Source organism: Oncorhynchus masou, chromosome 31, assembly GCF_036934945.1.
Source record: "Oncorhynchus masou masou isolate Uvic2021 chromosome 31, UVic_Omas_1.1, whole genome shotgun sequence".
NCBI lineage: Eukaryota > Metazoa > Chordata > Actinopteri > Salmoniformes > Salmonidae > Oncorhynchus > Oncorhynchus masou.
The window spans coordinates 61,558,902-61,577,592 of NC_088242.1; the positions used below are offsets into that span (position 1 = coordinate 61,558,902).

General features: G+C 44.2%; 1 pseudogene; it reads left to right on the plus strand.

Moving 5' to 3' along the window:
* Positions 1-266: 266 nt before the first annotated feature.
* Positions 267-18,691, plus strand: part of LOC135525256 (vesicular glutamate transporter 3-like) — a 41,537-nt pseudogene continuing 23,112 nt past the window's right edge.

Here is an 18,691-nt window from a genome sequence, read left to right on the forward strand (position 1 = left end):
CATCCCCTTGCCTCCCAGTCCCTGGTCACGCCAAAGAGGAGCAGACAGCAGAAGCCCATCTCACATCTGAGGAACGTCTGAGGGACCCGTGGTACCACACAAATGCGGAGCAAGCCCCTTTGTGCCTAAAATCTCAGGAAGAATGAGCAACCACATCTAGCAGATATTTGATTGTCTTTCCCAGAGAAAAGCGCGCAAGAGAGAGGGGGAGATACATACTCCTGTGAAATAAAGAGAGGGAGAAGGACAGGGAGAAGCAGAGGAAGATGCCTTTCGGGGGGTTTGCAGGGCTGAAGGAGCAGATTCTGAAACCAGGGAAGGAGGAGGTGAAGAATATGGTAGGAGACGGCCTGGGGAACCTGCAGGGGTGAGTCTGAGACTGTCCGGAATGTGTTGGGGGAACTGGGACTGAATGAGTGTGAATCTCTGCTCTTTGACTGAGATATGTGTGCGACTCAATGGGGTAAAAACGACACAGTGCAAGTTTGACATCTACTTGAAGCAACAGATCAGATAATTTCAGATATATTATTTATTTCTGAGTACTGTTAGATATTTTAACTTAGTTATCTTATTGTATTTTAAGATCTTTATATAGCTTGGTCAATATTCGAATCCAAATTATAGTCCTATAGGCTAGCATGAAAAATCTCTATACCCACTGGTAAAACGATTGCAGTGCTATAATCCCAAACTCAGATAATTTGGTCAAAATTCTAAGGACTATGAACAAAGCCAGTGGTAGAAAACAGGAGGATTGAAAAACATTAAGCTCACCATGTACTGTACCCAGAGATCTTAGAGATAAACTAAATATTTAATTGTTTTGCTTGCCAGGCAATGCAAGTGATGTCATCACGAGTTTTATCTTCAGACATTGTGATGCATATTTCATATCTGATATATATTTCACAAGGGGAGGATGATGAATATGGAACTTCCACATATGAGGTGGATCGTTGTCTGAAAAGAGATATAAACCAAGTAAGTGGGCAATTTCCTGTGAAAGGGAATTATTTCAGGTTAAGATCCAGAGTTCACTGTGCAGTCTGAAATAGATACATTTGAAAGTATATTTTAAAAAGTGAACTGGACAAATGTATCCAGCAAGCGATTATCATTTACATTTACATTTACATTTAAGTCATTTAGCAGACGCTCTTATCCAGAGCGACTTACAAATTGGTGAATTCACCTTCTGACATCCAGTGGAACAGCCACTTTACAATAGTGCATCTAAATCATTATATTATTTTATCAGTTTTATTTTAAACACTATACAAACACATGGAAAAGGCAAAGTGAAATCCTTCATCAAAGTCCACAAGGATCCATGTGCAATCCCACCACACTGGTCAAATCATTACTAGCAGGTGAAACTAAGAAATGTGAATCCAGAGAGACCAAGAGAGGAAAAGAGAAATTAAGTCTGAGCAGAATGAATCTGTCTGTCTGTCTGTCTGTCTGTCTGTCTGTCTGTCTGTCTGTCTGTCTGTCTGTCTGTCTGTCTGTCTGTCTATCTCTATCAATCATCATATTTCCTATGAGGTCATACTTCATTGAGACTAAATGTATTGGCCGAAATACAAACATCTATGGGAATGATATGTTCTCTTAATAGGGTCTCTCTACGATGTTGCTGACCAGTCTGTCAGTAAACTGACACTGTTTTAGTCCATTCTGAATTACTTCTTGAAATGTAAGCTATCGCTGGTACAAAAAAGGTTGGATAATAATGACATTGAACAACAGACACAAATACATCTTCTGTTCAGTATGATCTGACTTCTCAACAGTCATAGAACATCATAGACATAATGACATCATGTTGGTCTACTTGAGGATAAAAAAATATATATAAAAAAAACAAGACAGGCGTAAATACTTTCCACTGATAATGATCAACCATTCTCATAGTATTGTGCAGTCTATTTTAGGTAGTGGAGAGCACGATCTGTGAGTTTGGAAAGAGGGATGGGGCTGGGGATCACAGGCGTGAGTTGGTATGATGGATTGGGGATGGAGAAGGCAGGGGTGAGTTGGGATGAGGGCAGAGCCGGTGCCAGAATGAGTCAGTTGAGTCAGTTGAGTCACTGTAAATGTATTGCCTTTGAATGTGGCATGAACATACCCAGTCATAATGTTTTCATCTGATTGTCAAACAAATAACTTCAAAAAGTAGGTTACCTTTGACATTTGTCCAAAATAATTCTAGAATCTGAACAGTGCACTATGCACCCGGCTAATACAATCTCACCGGAGAACGTATCCGATCTAGCGAAACAGCGCTCCTCTGTCTTCCTATATGTAGACCATATATCTGATTGTGTATGGCCAAAAAGAGTATGACATTTCATACTCTTTTTGGCCAGACAGCATCAGATACTGTACATGGCCTATAAATACTGAGACAGATAGGGCTCTGTTTCGTTTGCTCAGATGCTTTATCTGTGACTGATGAGTCTTTCTGTCAAATATTTAAACATTTTATTTTGGACGGGCAAGGATGTAGGGTAGGGCAGGCCCACTAAGGCCTACCCATAACACCAGCTCTGGATGAGGGATTGGAGAAGACAAAGGTGAGTTTAGAAGAAGGATGGGGGCTGGAGAAATTAGGAGTGAGTTGGGGATGAGAGCTGGGGGCTGGGGGGGTAGGGAAGACAGGGGTGAGTTGGGGTGGAGGGATGGGGGCTGGGGGGTTGGGGAAGACAGGGTTGAGTTGGAGTAGAGGGATGGAGGGATGGGGGTTGGGGAAGTCAGGGGTGAGTTGGGGTGGAGGGATGGAGGGATGGGGGTTGGGGAAGACAGGGGTGAGTTGGGGTGGAGGGATGGAGGGTTGGGGGCTGGGGGGTTGGGGAAGCCATGGGTGAGTTGGAGGTGGAGGGATGTGGGATCATTGGATGAGTTGGAGGTGACAAACAGAACAGTCCATGACTTGTTTGACTGGAGTCTTTTGACAATATTTTGGGCCTTCCTCTGACACCGCCTAGTAGACAGGTCCTGGATGGCAGGAAGCATGACCCCAGTGATGTACTGGGCCGTACACACTACACTCTGTAGCGCCTTACGGTCGGATGCCAAGGGAGAAAAGGTGTCGCCGTGCCCTCTTCACAACTGTCTTGGTGTGTTTGGGCCATGATAGTTTGTTGGTGATGTGGACACCAATGTACTTGAAACTCTCGACCCGCTCCACTAGAGCCCCGTCGATGTGAATGGGGGTGTGTTCGGCCCTTCTTTTCTTGTAGTCCACGATCAGCTCATTTGTCTTGCTCATGTTGAGCGAGATGTTGTTGTCCTGGCACGGCACTGCCAGGTCTCTGACCTCCTCCCTATGTCCTGTCTCATCATTGTTGGTGATCTGACCTACCACTGTTGACTTTGGAGTCATGCTTGGCCACGCAGTCATGGGTGAACAGGGACTACAGGAGGGGACGAAGCATGCACCCCTGAGGGGTTGCAGAGGGAGATGTTTAGTCCCAGTGTCCTTTGCTTAGTGATGAACTTTGTGTGCTCTATGGTATTGAACGCGGAGCTGTAGTCAATGAACAGCATTCTCACATAGGTGTTCCTTTTGTCCTGGGCAGTGTGGAGTGATGAGATTGCTTCATCTGTGGATTTTTATTTTTTTTATTTTTATTTCTGCTTTATTTAACCAGGTAGGCTAGTTGAGAACAAGTTCTCATTTGCAACTGCGACCTGGCCAAGATAAAGCATAGCAGTGTGAACAGACAACACAGAGTTACACATGGAGTAAACAATTAACAAGTCAATAACACAGTAGAAAAAAAGGGGAGTCTATATACATTGTGTGCAAAAGGCATGAGGAGGTAGGCGAATAATTACAATTTTGCAGATTAACACTGGAGTGATAAATGATCAGATGGTTGGGTGCAAAAGAGGAAAAATAAATAAATAAAAACAGTATGGGGATGAGGTAGGTGAAAATGGGTGGGCTATTTACCAATAGACTATGTACAGCTGCAGCGATCGGTTAGCTGCTCAGATAGCAGATGTTTCTGGTGAGGGAGATAAAAGTCTCCAATATGCAATTCGTTCCAGTCACAGGCAGCAGAGTACGGGAACGAAAGGCGGCCAAATGAGGTGTTGGCTTTAGGGATGATCAGTGAGATTGCTGGAGCGCGTGCTGGATGGGTGTTGCCATCGTGACCAGTGAACTGAGATAAGGCGGAGCTTTACCTAGCATGGACTTGTAGATGACCTGGAGCCAGTGGGTCTGGCGACGAATATGTAGCGAGGGCCAGCCGACTAGAGCATACAAGTCGCAGTGGTGGGCGGTATAAGGTGCTTAGTGACAAAACGGATGGCACTGTGATAAACTGCATCCAGTTTGCTGAGTAGAGTGTTGGAAGCAATTTTGTAGATGACATCTCCGAAGTCGAGGATCGGTAGGATAGTCAGTTTTACTAGGGTAAGTTTGGAGGCGTGAGTGAAGGAGGCTTTGTTGCGGAATAGAAAGCCGACTCTTGATTTGATTTTCGATTGGAGATGTTTGATATGAGTCTGGAAGGAGAGTTTACAGTCTAGCCAGACACCTAGGTACTTATAGATGTCCACATATTCAAGGTCGGAACCATCCAGGGTGGTGATGCTAGTCGGGCATGCGGGTGCAGGCAGCGATCGGTTGAAAAGCATGCATTTGGTTTTACTAGCGTTTAAGAGCAGTTGGAGGCCACGGAAGGAGTGTTGTATGGCATTGAAGCTCGTTTGGAGGTTAGATAGCACAGTGTCCAAGGACGGGGGAATGGTGTCGTCTGCGTAGAGGTGGATCAGGGAATTGCCCGCAGCAAGAGCAACATCATTGATATATACAGAGAAAAGAGTCGGCCCGAGAATTGAACCCTGTGGCACCCCCATAGAGACTGCCAGAGGACCGGACAGCATGCCCTCCGATTTGACACACTGAACTCTGTCTGCAAAGTAATTGGTGAACCAGGCAAGGCAGTCATCCGAAAAACCGAGGCTACTGAGTCTGCCGATAAGAATATGGTGATTGACAGAGTCGAAAGCCTTGGCAAGGTTGATGAAGACGGCTGCACAGTACTGTCTTTTATCGATGGCAGTTATGATATCGTTTAGTACCTTGAGTGTGGCTGAGGTGCACCTGACCGGCTCGGAAACCAGATTGCACAGCGGAGAAGGTACGGTGGGATTCGAGATGGTCAGTGACCTGTTTGTTGACTTGGCTTTCGAAGACCTTAGATAGGCAGGGCAGGATGGATATAGGTCTGTAACAGTTTGGGTCCAGGGTATCTCCCCTTTGAAGAGGGGATGACTGCTGCAGCTTTCCAATCCTTGGGGATCTCAGACGATATGAAAGAGAGGTTGAACAGGCTGGTAATATGCGACAATGGCGGCGGATAGTTTCAGAAATAGAGGGTCCAGATTGTCAAGCCCAGCTGATTTGTACGGGTCCAGGTTTTGCAGCTCTTTCAGAACATCTGCTATCTGGATTTGGGTAAAGGAGAACCTGGAGAGGCTTGGGCGAGGAGCTGCGGGGGGGGAGCTGTTGGCCGAGGTTGGAGTAGCCAGGCGGAAGGCATGGCCAGCCGTTGAGAAATGCTTGTTGAAGTTTTCGATAATCATGGATTTATCGGTGGTGACCGTGTTACCTAGCCTCAGTGCAGTGGGCAGCTGGGAGGAGGTGCTCTTGTTCTCCATGGACTTCACAGTGTCCCAGAACTTTTTGGAGTTGGAGCTACAGGATGCAAACTTCTGCATGAAGAAGCTGGCCTTAGCTTTCCTGACTGACTCCGTGTATAGGTTCCTAACTTCCCTGAACAGTTGCATATCGCGGGGACTATTCGATGCTATTGCAGTCCGCCACAGGATGTTTTTGTGCTGGTCGAGGGCAGTCAGGTCTGGAGTGAACCGAGGGCTGTATCTGTTCTTAGTTCTGCATTTTTTGAACGAAGCATACTTATCTAAAATGGTGAGGAAGTTACTTTTAAAGAATGACCAGGCATCCTCAACTGACAGGATGAGGTCAATGTCCTTCCAGGATACCCGGGCCAGGTCGATTAGAAACTCACAGAAGTGTTTTAGGGAGCGTTTGACAGTGATGAGGGGTGGTCGTTTGACTGCGGCTCCAGCGGATACAGGCAATGATGCAGTGATCGCTGAGATCCTGGTTGAAGACAGCGGAGGTGTATTTGGAGGGACAGTTTGTCAGGATAACATCTATGAGGGTGCCCTTGTTTACAGAGTTAGGGTTGTACCTGGTGGGTTCCTTGATGATTTGTGTGAGATTGAGGGCATCTAGCTTAGATTGTAGGACTGCCGGGGTGTTAAGCATATCCCAGTTTAGGTCACCTAACAGAACAAACTCTGAAGCTAGATGGGGGCGATCAATTCACAAATGGTGTCCAGGGCACAGCTGGGAGCTGAGGGGGTCGGTAGCAGGCGGCAACAGTGAGAGACTTATTTCTGGAGAGAGTAATTTTCAAAATTAGTAGTTCGAACTGTTTGGGTATGAACCTGGAAAGTATGACATTACATTGCAGGCTATCTCTGCAGTAGACTGCAACTCCTCCCGCTTTGGCAGTTCTATCTTGACGGAAGATGTTATAGTTGGGTATGGAAATCTCGGAATTTTTGGTGGCCTTCCTGAGCCAGGATTCAGACACTGGAAGGACATCAGGGTTAGCAGAGTGTGCTAAAGCAGTGAGTAAAACAAACTTAGGGAGGAGGCTTCTGATGTTGACATGCATGAAACCAAGGCTTTTTCGATCACAGAAGTCAACAAATGAGGGTGCATGGGGACATGCAGGGCCTGGGTTTACCTCCACATCACCCACGGAACAGAGAAGGAGTGGTATGAGGGTGCGGCTAAAGGCTATCAAAACTGGTCGCCTAGAGCATTGGGGACAGAGAATAAGAGGAGCAGGTTTCTGGGCATGGTAGAATATATTCAGGGCATAATGCGCAGACAGGGGTATGGTGGGGTGCGGGTACAGCGGAGGTAAGCCCAGGCACTGGGTGATGATGAGAGAGGTTGTATCTCTGGACATGCTGGTTGTAATGGGTGAGGTCACCGCATGTGGGAGGTGGGACAAAGGAGGTATCAGGGGTATGAAGAGTGGAACTAGGGGCTCCATTGTGAACTAAAACAATGATAACTAACCTGAACAACAGTATACAAGGCATATTGACATTTGAGACATACAGCGAGGCATACAGTAATCACAGGTGTTGAATTGGGAAAGCTAGCTAAAACAGTAGGTGAGACAACAACAGCTAATCAGCTAGCACAACAAGGTAAAATGGCGTTGACTAGGCAACGGGGCCGACAGATAAAACATAAACAAGCAGAATGGAGTACCGTGATTAATGGACAGTCCAGCGTGCCTCAACTATGTAGCCAAGTGATCAGTGTCCAGGGGGCAGCGGTGGATGGGGCAGGGAAGCTGGACTGGCGAGTGTTATCCAGGTTAAAAAAACTAACAATGACTAAATAGCTTGTAGCTAGTTAGCTGGTTAGCTTCTGGAGGTTCTTGAGTGTGTTCTAAAAATTAAAAATAATAGCGATTCCGTATCACATTGGGTGAGGCAGGTTACCGGAAGGTATAAACAAATTAAAAATCGAAAAGAGATAGAAAGTAAATATGGGTCCAGTGGGTGTTTGCGATTCAGACGGTTAGCAGGCCTGTGCTAACAAGCTAACAGTTAGTAGGCCGGGGCTAAACCAGGTAGCAGTTGGAGCGGTATGCGAAGTGTAGTGGGTCTAGTGTTTCCTGGATAATGGTGTTGATGTGAACCATGACCAGCCTTTCAAAGCACATCATGGCTACCGATGTGAGTGCTACTGGGAGGTAGTCATTTAGGCAGATTACCTTTGCTTTCTTGGGCACAGGGACTATGGTGGTCTGCTTGAAACATGTAGGTATTACAGACTCGGTCAGGGAGATATTGAAAATATCAGTGAAGACACGTGCCAGTTGGTCCGTGAATGCTCTGAGTACACGTTCTGGTTATCCATCTGGCCCATCGGCCTTGTGAATGTTGACCTGTTTAAATGTTTTACTCACACAAGGCTACGGAGAGCGTGATCACACAGTTTTCCGGAACAGCTGGTACTCTCATGCATGCTTCAGTGTTGCTTGCCTCGAAGCAAGCATAAAATAAATTTAGCTCATCTTGTCTCACTGGGCAGCATAATAGTTGACAAAAAGTTCCCTTTGTCAACTATTATGGTTTGCAAGCCCTGCCACATCCGACAAGCTTCAGTGCCGGTGTTGTAGGATTCAATCTTAGTCCTGTATTGACGCTTTGCTTGTTTGATGGTTCATCTGAGGGTACAGTGGAATTTCAATGGGGGATCAGTGGATAGGGAGACAGGGCTGAGTTGGAGTGGAAGGATTGGGGCTTAGGGGGTTGGGAAAGACAGTGGTGACAGTCTGTGGGAGACAGGGATGAGTAAGATTCTGCTTGCTAATAGATCATGGGATAAAATACCCTTTTGTTTTTTTACGAATGTGGGCCTTTCAAGCAAGACATCATAAAGGTTTTCTTGCACATGAAAGACTTGTGAATGAATGAAGGAGTGAATGAAGAGTACATACTATAGACCTCTGAAGAGTGCCTGGGAAAAAGGAATGGAGCCCAGCGTCATCGACATCAAGGGACTAATAAAGGGATATTTTTGTATTGTATGTGTGGCTGTTTTGTTTTGCTTCAGCTAATGCTTTGACACTTCAGTTCTCTTTAGGTGCACTTTGCCTGTTCTGCAGCAAATAACACGTGCATTAGTTAAGGAACCTGAGTATGGTGCAAATTCAAAAATGACTGACTCAGTCTACAATATTGCCAAATTAGGGTTATTTGGCTTATAACAGTAGCAGAGCCCCTTTTGGTGCTATGCAGAACCCTTTTTGACAAGGTCTAAATGGAACACATGCTGCTATAACCCTTTCGTAAGGTTCTGCAAAGAACCATTATTTTAAATATAATTACACCAAAATGATTTTTTTTCAGGTTGTTTTATGGATAGGAGTTTGCAAGAATCTCTACTGTTTGCCCACCTGTCTATCAAACACTCTGTCTGTTAGCTGCCTGGAGGAGTGCTGAGGATATCTATTACACTGTCAACCATTGAATTTGTGCTTTGCTAACCTAATGCAGAAGACACCTGAGCCCTGTTTCTTTCTTTCTGGTCCTGGAGAGAAAAAAAGCTGTTCAACCAATCAAGTAAATGTGGAGGAGGAGTTAAGGTGGAGTGTTGCCTTGTTAACGTCCAAAAGTAGAAGTCGTGTCACAGGCTCTCTTTCCATTTCCCCTGAAAACGAGATGCATCAGGTTGTTTCCCGACCCCACTGAGGATGGCGCTCTGCAAACTCCACACACCAATGTAACACAAAAATACTTATATTCTTCACATTCAATCCATTTGTGATGAATGTTAGGACGCTTGAAATACTGACCTTATTCCCCTGTGAATCACTATAGCTGTCCGTATTCGATGGATTGAAAACATATAATATATATAGTTAGGACATGCCATTCACTAACAATGGATGTACAGTATGTGCAAGAGATACCAAATACATGATAAAATACAGACCCCTTGAACACCATTATCATATCTGCCCAGAGAGAGGAACTCAGGTAGAGATCTGAGGCGGCCAGGTGAAAGCAATTCCTTCCTCAGTTTAAAAAAATATATAATAATAGTAATGAAGACAGAAAGGGTAAGATCAGGAATGGTCTTTGTGTCTTTTAAAGACTGTTTTAAATATCATAGTATATTTAACATAAAGTGTCATTCAAGGGAATTACGTATACAAATCATTGTTGTATACACAATACTTATTTGTAGTACACTCTTCAAAAAAATGGTGCTATCTAGAACATAAGAGTTTTCCTCAGCTGTCCCCATAGGATACCCTTTGAATAACTATTTTTGGTTCAAGGTAGAAGCTTTTTGGGTTCCATGTAGAACTTTTTCCACAGAATATTCTACGTGGAACCCAAACGGGTTCTGAAAGCAAAAAGGGTTCTACCTGGAACCAAAAGGGTTCTCCTATGGGGACAGCCGAAAAAAACTTTTGGAACCTTTTTTTCTAAGAGTATTAGGACTATGTAGTGTAGTATAACAACGTCACCAATTAAACACTTACCAATGTCCTCCTGTTGAACATTGTAGGAAAATTGACTGTTTGCTGGGTATCTGTCTCAACTTGCATGTTTTGTGTTACAGGAAAATCGATGGCACCAATGCGGATGAGGAGGACCAGATGGAGCTGACAGAGGACGCGGAACAGGTGACCCCTCGCCACAGTGCCCCTCTGTTTGATTGCGGGTGCTGCGGCCTGCCCAAGCGCTACATCATCGCCATCCTCAGTGGATTGGGTTTCTGCATCTCCTTTGGCATCCGCTGCAACCTGGGGGTGGCCATCGTGGAGATGGTCAACAACAACACGGTCTACATCAATGGGACACCTGTACTCCAGGTGAGAGAGAAAGAAATATCTCACTGACATAAACAAGACTCCATAGATTGAGGTGTGCATTATGGAGTGTGTAAAACTTTGTAGAAGATGTTAGGGCAATGAAGCAGAAGGAGGTAGGCAGGTAGAGGCAGGGGTCAAATTGAGTCGGTCGGCACCTATGATCCAAATGAGAGCCAGACGGAGCTGAGACCTGGTACCTGCTTTGGTTATTTGAATTATGACAAATTGTTGTCCACATTTCGTTTTCCACAGACAAAAACACGAGTAAGCTTCAGCCAAATCAGACACCCTCATAGTAGAATAGTTTAACTATTCAATTGTTCAGCCTGTCCCATCAATGCGAGAAAACAATCTTAATCTCAAGGTGCATTCAAATTGCACGTGCCGTAAAGGAAGAGAAATATGCATGCCCAGCAGTGGCGGTCGGTGCTGTCTAAGATGAGGGAGAACTATTTTTTTTAATGAGCATGGCCTTATTCTATTACAGCATATTCGATGACTGTCATTCATATTCCATTCACCCAGCTCAGTGTAACATCGAAAAGTTTTGGCTACAACATGATTTCCCTATACCCACCATGACCTTGCCTATGAATGAAAGTTTGCAACGTATTTTCCATCATAATTTGAAAATAAATTCATAAAAAATCCTACAATGTGATTTTCTGATTTTTTTTTTCTAATTTTGTCTGTCATACTTAAAGTGTACCTATGATGAAAATTACAGGCCTCTCATCTTTTTAAGTGGGAGAACTTGCACAATTGGTGGCTGACTAAATACTTTTTTGCCCCACTGTATATACACTGCTCAAAAAAATAAAGGGAACACTAAAATAACACATCCTAGATCTGAATGAATGAAATATTCTTATTAAATACTTTTTTCTTTACATAGTTGAATGTGCTGACAACAAAATCACACAAAAATGATCAATGGAAATCAAATTTATTAACCCATGGAGGTCTGGATTTGGAGTCACACTCAATATTAAAGTGGAAAAACACACTACAGGCTGATCCAACTTTGATGTAATGTCCTTCAAACAAGTCAAAATGAGGCTCAGTAGTATGTGTGGCCTCCACGTGCCTGTATGACCTCCCTACAACGCCTGGGCATGCTCCTGATGAGGTGGCGGATGGTCTGCTGAGAGATCTCCTCCCAGATTACATTTACATTACATTTAAGTCATTTGGCAGACGCTCTTATCCAGAGCGACTTACAAATTGGTGAATTCACCTTATGACATCCAGTGGAACAGCCACTTTACAATAGTGCATCTAAATCATTTACGGGGGGGGGGTGAGAAGGATTACTTTATCCTATCCTAGGTATTCCTTAAAGAGGTGGGGTTTCAGGTGTCTCCGGAAGGTGGTGATTGACTCCGCTGTCCTGGCGTCGTGAGGGAGTTTGTTCCACCATTTGGGGGCCAGAGCAGCGAACAGTTTTGACTGGGCTGAGCGGGAACTGTACTTCCTCAGTGGTAGGGAGGCGAGCAGGCCAGAGGTGGATGAACGCAGTGCCCTTGTTTGGGTGTAGGGCCTGATCAGAGCCTGGAGGTACTGCGGTGCCGTTCCCCTCACAGCTCCGTAGGCAAGCACCATGGTCTTGTAGCGGATGCGAGCTTCAACTGGAAGCCAGTGGAGAGAGCGGAGGAGCGGGGTGACGTGAGAGAACTTGGGAAGGTTGAACACCAGACGGGCTGCGGCGTTCTGGATGAGTTGTAGGGGTTTAATGGCACAGGCAGGGAGCCCAGCCAACAGCGAGTTGCAGTAATCCAGACGGGAGATGACAAGTGCCTGGATTAGGACCTGCGCCGCTTCCTGTGTGAGGCAGGGTCGTACTCTGCGGATGTTGTAGAGCATGAACCTACAGGAACGGGCCACCGCCTTGATGTTAGTTGAGAACGACAGGGTGTTGTCCAGGATCACGCCAAGGTTCTTAGCGCTCTGGGAGGAGGACACAATGGAGTTGTCAACCGTGATGGCGAGATCATGGAACGGGCAGTCCTTCCCCGGGAGGAAGAGCAGCTCCGTCTTGCCGAGGTTCAGCTTGAGGTGGTGATCCGTCATCCACACTGATATGTCTGCCAGACATGCAGAGATGCGATTCGCCACCTGGTCATCAGAAGGGGTCCAGATCTGGACTAAAGCATCCGCCAACTCCTGGGCAGTCTGTGGTGCAACGTGGCGTTGGTGGATGGAGCGAGACATGATGTCCCAGATGTGCTCAATTGGATTCAGGTCTGGGGAACAGACGGGCCAGTCCATAGCATCAACGCCTTCCTCTTGCAGGAACTGCTGACACACTCCAGTCACATGAGGTCTAGCATTGTCTTGCATTAGGAGGAACCCAGGGCCAACCGCATCAGCATATGGTCTCACAAGGGGTCTGAGGATCTCATCTCGGTACCTAATGGCAGTCAGGCTACCTCTGGCGAGCACATGGAGGGCTGTGCGGCCCCCCAAAGAAATGCCACCCCACACCATGACTGACCCACCGCCAAACCGGTCATGCTGGAGGATGTTGCAGGCAGCAGAACGTTCTCCATGGCGTCTCCAGACTGTCACGTCTGTCACGTGCTCAGTGTGAACCTGCTTTCATCTGTGAAGAGCACAGGGCGCCAGTGGCAAATTTGCCAATCTTTGTGTTCTCTGGCAAATGCCAAACGTTCTGCACGGTGTTGGGCTGTAAGCACAACCCCCACCTGTGGACGTCGGGCTCTCATACCATCCTCATGGAGTCTGTTTCTGACCATTTGACAAGACACATGCACATTTGTAACCTGCTGGAGGTCAATTTGCAGGGCTCTGGCAGTGCTCCACCTGCTCCTCCTTGCACAAAGGCGGAGGTAGCTGTCCTGCTGCTGGGTTGTTGCCCTCCTACGGCCTCCTCCACATCTCCTGATACTCTGGCCTGTCTCCTGGTAGCGCCTCCATGCTCTGGACACTACGCTGACAGACACAGCAAACCTTCTTACCACAGCTCGCATTGATGTGCCATCCTGGATGAGCTGCACTACCTGAGCCACTTGTGTGGGTTGTAGACTCCGTCTCATGCTACCACTAGAGTGAAAGCACCACCAGCATTCAAAAGTGACCAAAACATCAGCCAGGAAGTATAGGAACTGAGAAGTGGTCTGTGGTTATCACCTTCAAGAACCACTCCTTTATTGGGGGTGTCTTGCTAATTGCCAATAATTTCTACCTGTTGTCTATTCCATTTGCACAACAGCATGTGAAATTTATTGTCAATCAGTGTTGCTTCCGAAGTGGACAGTTTGATTTCACAGAAGTGTGATTGACTTGGAGTTACATTGTGTTGTTTAAGTGTTCCCTTTATTTTTTTGAGCAGTGTATATAGTCATATTGACTACTTCATCGCTTGCTCATTAATGTCTTAGTCGAAATTACGGATTGCCTCTTATCCGTTCGTCCCCCCTTATGCCATAGTTTGTACATCTCAATTGTCAGTAGAAACCACATTTGTTTATGCAAGTCAGCCATATCAGCTATGTTTTTTTAAAAGGTAGTAAATGAGGCTGAATGAACTGTTTCACAGCCAGATAAGGCTCTGATGACAGCCAGGTGTAGTGGTGGTAAGGATTCACTCCATGGTGCTGAAAAGAAAGCTCTGCTATTGGGACAGCTTTATGTAGGCCCCAACAGCTTGTGGGCACCATTTGTCACCGTCAGGGGTCAACTTTGGTTTTAGAAGTGGGGGGGTGGACATAACTTATTTTTATTATATATGTATTTTTTATCCAGTTAGATAAACACTCCAAACAACAGCCTACCCGAACGCTCTGAGGCGTCTGCATGGTCCTAAAGGACACCAATGCCTTGTTTTGTATCACATTCCAATGATAAAACTGTGGGGAACAAAAATAAAATTTAAGAATGTGGAGGGTCCCCAGTGAAAGTTGTGCCCCTGGTCACCGTTACAATACAATTAGTGTATTGTTTAGTGTTTTGTCGTGTAGTGGCTTTGCTGGCATGCATTTAAAAAATGTTTTGGGATTATTCTAGGAATATTACAGAAAAAAATATACAGTATATAAATAGTACATTTTATTTATATTATTATATTTCTTTACAGGGCAAATCTGAAGGGGTACATGCCCATACGGCCCCTGACGGCGGCATGAAGCCTCTGCAGCCACAACTTAAAATGTCAACGCAATTTCACCAAAATCCTACAAGGTTATCTGGTCAAAATATAAACTTTCATGTTCATGCAGGAACCATATTACCGGTAGATAAACACTAAAAAAATATCACTAGCAGGCCTCCACCCAGTACCCTGGCCTGAACTTAGTCACTGTCACTAACCGGCTACCACACGGTTACTCAACCCTGCACCTTAGAGGCTGCTGCCCTATGTACATAGACTTGGAATCACTGTTAACTTTAATAATGGAGCACTGGTCACTTTATTTTTTACATACTGTTTTATTTATTTCATATGTATATACTGTAATCTACTAGATTCTAGTCAATGCCACTCCGACATTGCTCGTCCTAATATTTATATATTTCTTCACTATAATATTTTACTTTTAGATTTGTGTGTATTGTTGTGAATTGTTAGATATTACTGCACTGTTGGAGCTAGGAACACAAGCATTTCTCTACACCCACAATAACATATGTTAAATATGTGTATTAGACCAATACAACTTGATTTGATTTGAGAATAATGCGTGTGCGCCTTCAGTGGCTTGACCAAATGCAGGAAGGCCAGAAATAAACTTATGAACGCTCAGGTGCGCACTGATAGCATTGTCACCGAAAAGTCCCAGAAACAAAACAGAATGATATGGGAAACACAGACTCTAAACTAAGGAAACATTTATTGAGCAAAATAAAGTAACGCTTTCCTCATGAGTGTAGCGTTGTTCGTGAGTCCCGAACACTGCATCCATATCAAACCTAAATAAATGGGCCTATGGTATGAAACAGAATTGTCTACAATGTTGCAATAACGGCAAGGGAATGAAATGATGTAACGACAGCAATTGTTGTAAGATTATATGGAATATAGATTGAACAAATATGTGGTTTAACTTGAGAAAACAACATTTTCAACACGAAAACAGTACTGAGAGGGCACTATTGTGGAAAGAGGAGTTTAGTGACATCACCACAGAGAGATATCAATGCCCACAGTGATTGAATTTTGAAAAAGTTTGTAAAAATATAATATAATTCCATAGTATGCCTAGTAAATGGGCAACATAATAGCCCCGGACACATACACAAATGCTTCTTATGTGAAATAACTCATAACCAGTTAAATACCCTATATTATCCCTCTTCACCAGCCAGCTCAATTCAACTGGGACCCGGAGACTGTGGGACTGATCCATGGCTCCTTCTTCTGGGGTTACATCGTCACATAGATCCCTGGAGGCTTCATCTCGAACAAGCTGGCCGCCAACAGGTGAGACCTTCCCCCTGCTAACACTCTCACTCCTTGTGACCCTGGGGCTGTCCCAATTTGGGCACTGATTACTATCCTGAAAAACTCAGGAAATTCAAGAAATAGAATGTATTTTAATAGAACTGGCTTGTGGGTGGACTAGAGAGTGTTAAATAGGTGACTGGGGTGACTCAAGATCATTGACTATTGATAATGGAGGTTTGGAATGCATACCTCTGTAACGGCGTTCTTCGTTTGTTGAATGAGAGTCGGACCGAAATGCAGCGTGGTGGTTACTCACGTCTTTAATGAAGAAAAAAACGGAACGATACATGAAATAACTAATAAATACAAAAACAACAAACGGGACGTGAAACCTATTACAGCCTATCTGGTGAACACTACACAGAGACAGGAACAATCACCCACGAAATACACAGTGAAACCCAGGCTACCTAAATACGGTTCCCTATCAGAGACAACAAGAATCACCTGACTCTGATTGAGAACCGCCTCAGGCAGCCAAACCTAAACTAAACACACCCCTAATCAACCACAATCCCAATGCCTACAAAAACCCCAATACGACAACACAATAACATAAACCCATGTCACACCCTGGCCTGACCAACTAATTAACTAAAACACAAAATACTAAGACCAAGGCGTGAAAACCTCTGTTAACTTCTTGAAACTCCCCATCCCGGATCCGGGATCGTGACTAAAGCCTCAGGCTCATTAGCATAATGCAACGTTAATGATTTCTGAAAATCGCAAATAAAATGAAAATAATGTGCCTACTCTCAAGCTTAGCCTTTTCTTAACAACACTGTCATCTCAGATTTTCAAAATATGCTTTTGAACCATAGCAATTCACTAATTTGTGTAAGAGTATGCTAAGCTAGCTTAGCATTTTGAGTAGCATTTAGCACGCAACATTTTCACAAAAACCAGATAACCAAATAAATAAAATCATTTACCTTTGAAGAGCTTCAGATGTTTTCAATGAGGAGACTCTCAGTTACATAGCAAATGTGCAGTTTTTCAAAAAAATATTATTTGTGTAGGACAAATCGCTCCGTTTTGTTCACGTTTGGCTATGAAAAAAACCTGTATACAGTTATAGCCTGAAGCTCATTAGCATAATGTAACGTTAACGATTTCTGAAAATCGCAAATAAAATGAAAATAATGCGCCTACTCTCAAGCTTAGCCTTTTCTTAACAACACTGTCATATCAGATTTTCAGAATATGCTTTTGAACCATAGCAATTCACTAATTTGTGTAAGAGTATGCTAAGCTAGCTTAGCATTTTGAGTAGCATTTAGCACGCAACATTTTCACAAAAACCAGATAACCAAATAAATAAAATCATTTACCTTTGAAGAGCTTCGGATGTTTTCAATGAGGAGACTCTCAGTTACATACCAAATGTGCAGTTTTTCCTGAAAGCGTCTTTGTGTAGGAGAAATCGCTCCGTTTTGTACATCACATTTGGCTACCGAAACGAACCGAAAATTCAGTCACCTACAACGTCAAACTTTTTCCGAATTAACTCCATAATATCGACCGAAACATGGCAAACGTTGTTTGGAATCAATCCTCAAGGTGTTTTTTCACATATCTCTTCATTGATATATCGTTCGTGGAAGCCTGCATTCTTCTCTGAATTCTGTGGAAAAATACTTGCAGCTGACTTTTGCGCACCAATTTCGGCGCAGGACACCGGGCGGACACCTGGAAAATGTGGTCTCTTATGGTCAATCTTCCAATGATATGCCTACAAATACGTAACAATGCTGCGGACACCTAGGGGAAACGACAGAAAGGGCTGACTCACTCCTCTCGCATTCACAGCCATATAAGGAGACAATGGAAAACTGAGCCTCAAAAATCCTGCTCATTTCCTGGATGCCGTTTCATCTTGGTTTTGCCTGTAGCTCACGTTCTAGGGCACGCACAGAAAATATCTTTGCAGTTCTGGAAACGTCAGTGTTTTCTTTCCAAACCTACCAATTATATGCATAGTCGAGCATCTTTTTGTGACAAAATATTGCGCTTAAAACGGGCACGTCTTTTTATCCAAAAATGATATAGCGCCCCCAGAGTTTCAACAGGTTAAGGGGACCAATTTCTTAATACTTAGGTCACTTTTCAAAACTCTTCATACAGTTCTCCTAACTAACTTTCAGCTTGGCACAGCAGTTCATTTCACGTTCAAAATGCCCTAAAACTACCAAAACACTTCATACATGTCTCAAATTAACTCTTTCTTCCATAACACTAGCAAAGGTTGTCACCCAACAAGCACACATTGTCACTCATAAAACAATGACCAAAACAACACTAACAACAGGTAGCATTACACAATGTTTTCTTTACAAAACAAGAATGACACCTCTCTACTGTTTAGAATTCACTGCAGTATATGTTACAGGAATATATCAGACATGATGCAATACGCTTCAATATGTTTTATGTCATTTTATGGCATTGAGGGATTCCAAAATACAATCATTTGTATATACACCATCTACCAATACAGATACAGTAGCAATACTAGTCAACTCTGTTTTATGCATTTGGCCACAGGTTCTCATCCACGTCACATCTTATGTCATCTTGGGCAATACACCTAGGAAAGAATATGTTGGCATGTCTGGTCCATCCCTGGCAATCTTCTGCAGATATATCCAGGCATCCAGCATTCATTGCATCCAGGACGGACATTTGATCATGTGGATGGTGGGCATAAACCTTCCACCTCCATGACGAAAATAATTCCTCTATGGGTTTGAGGAATAGA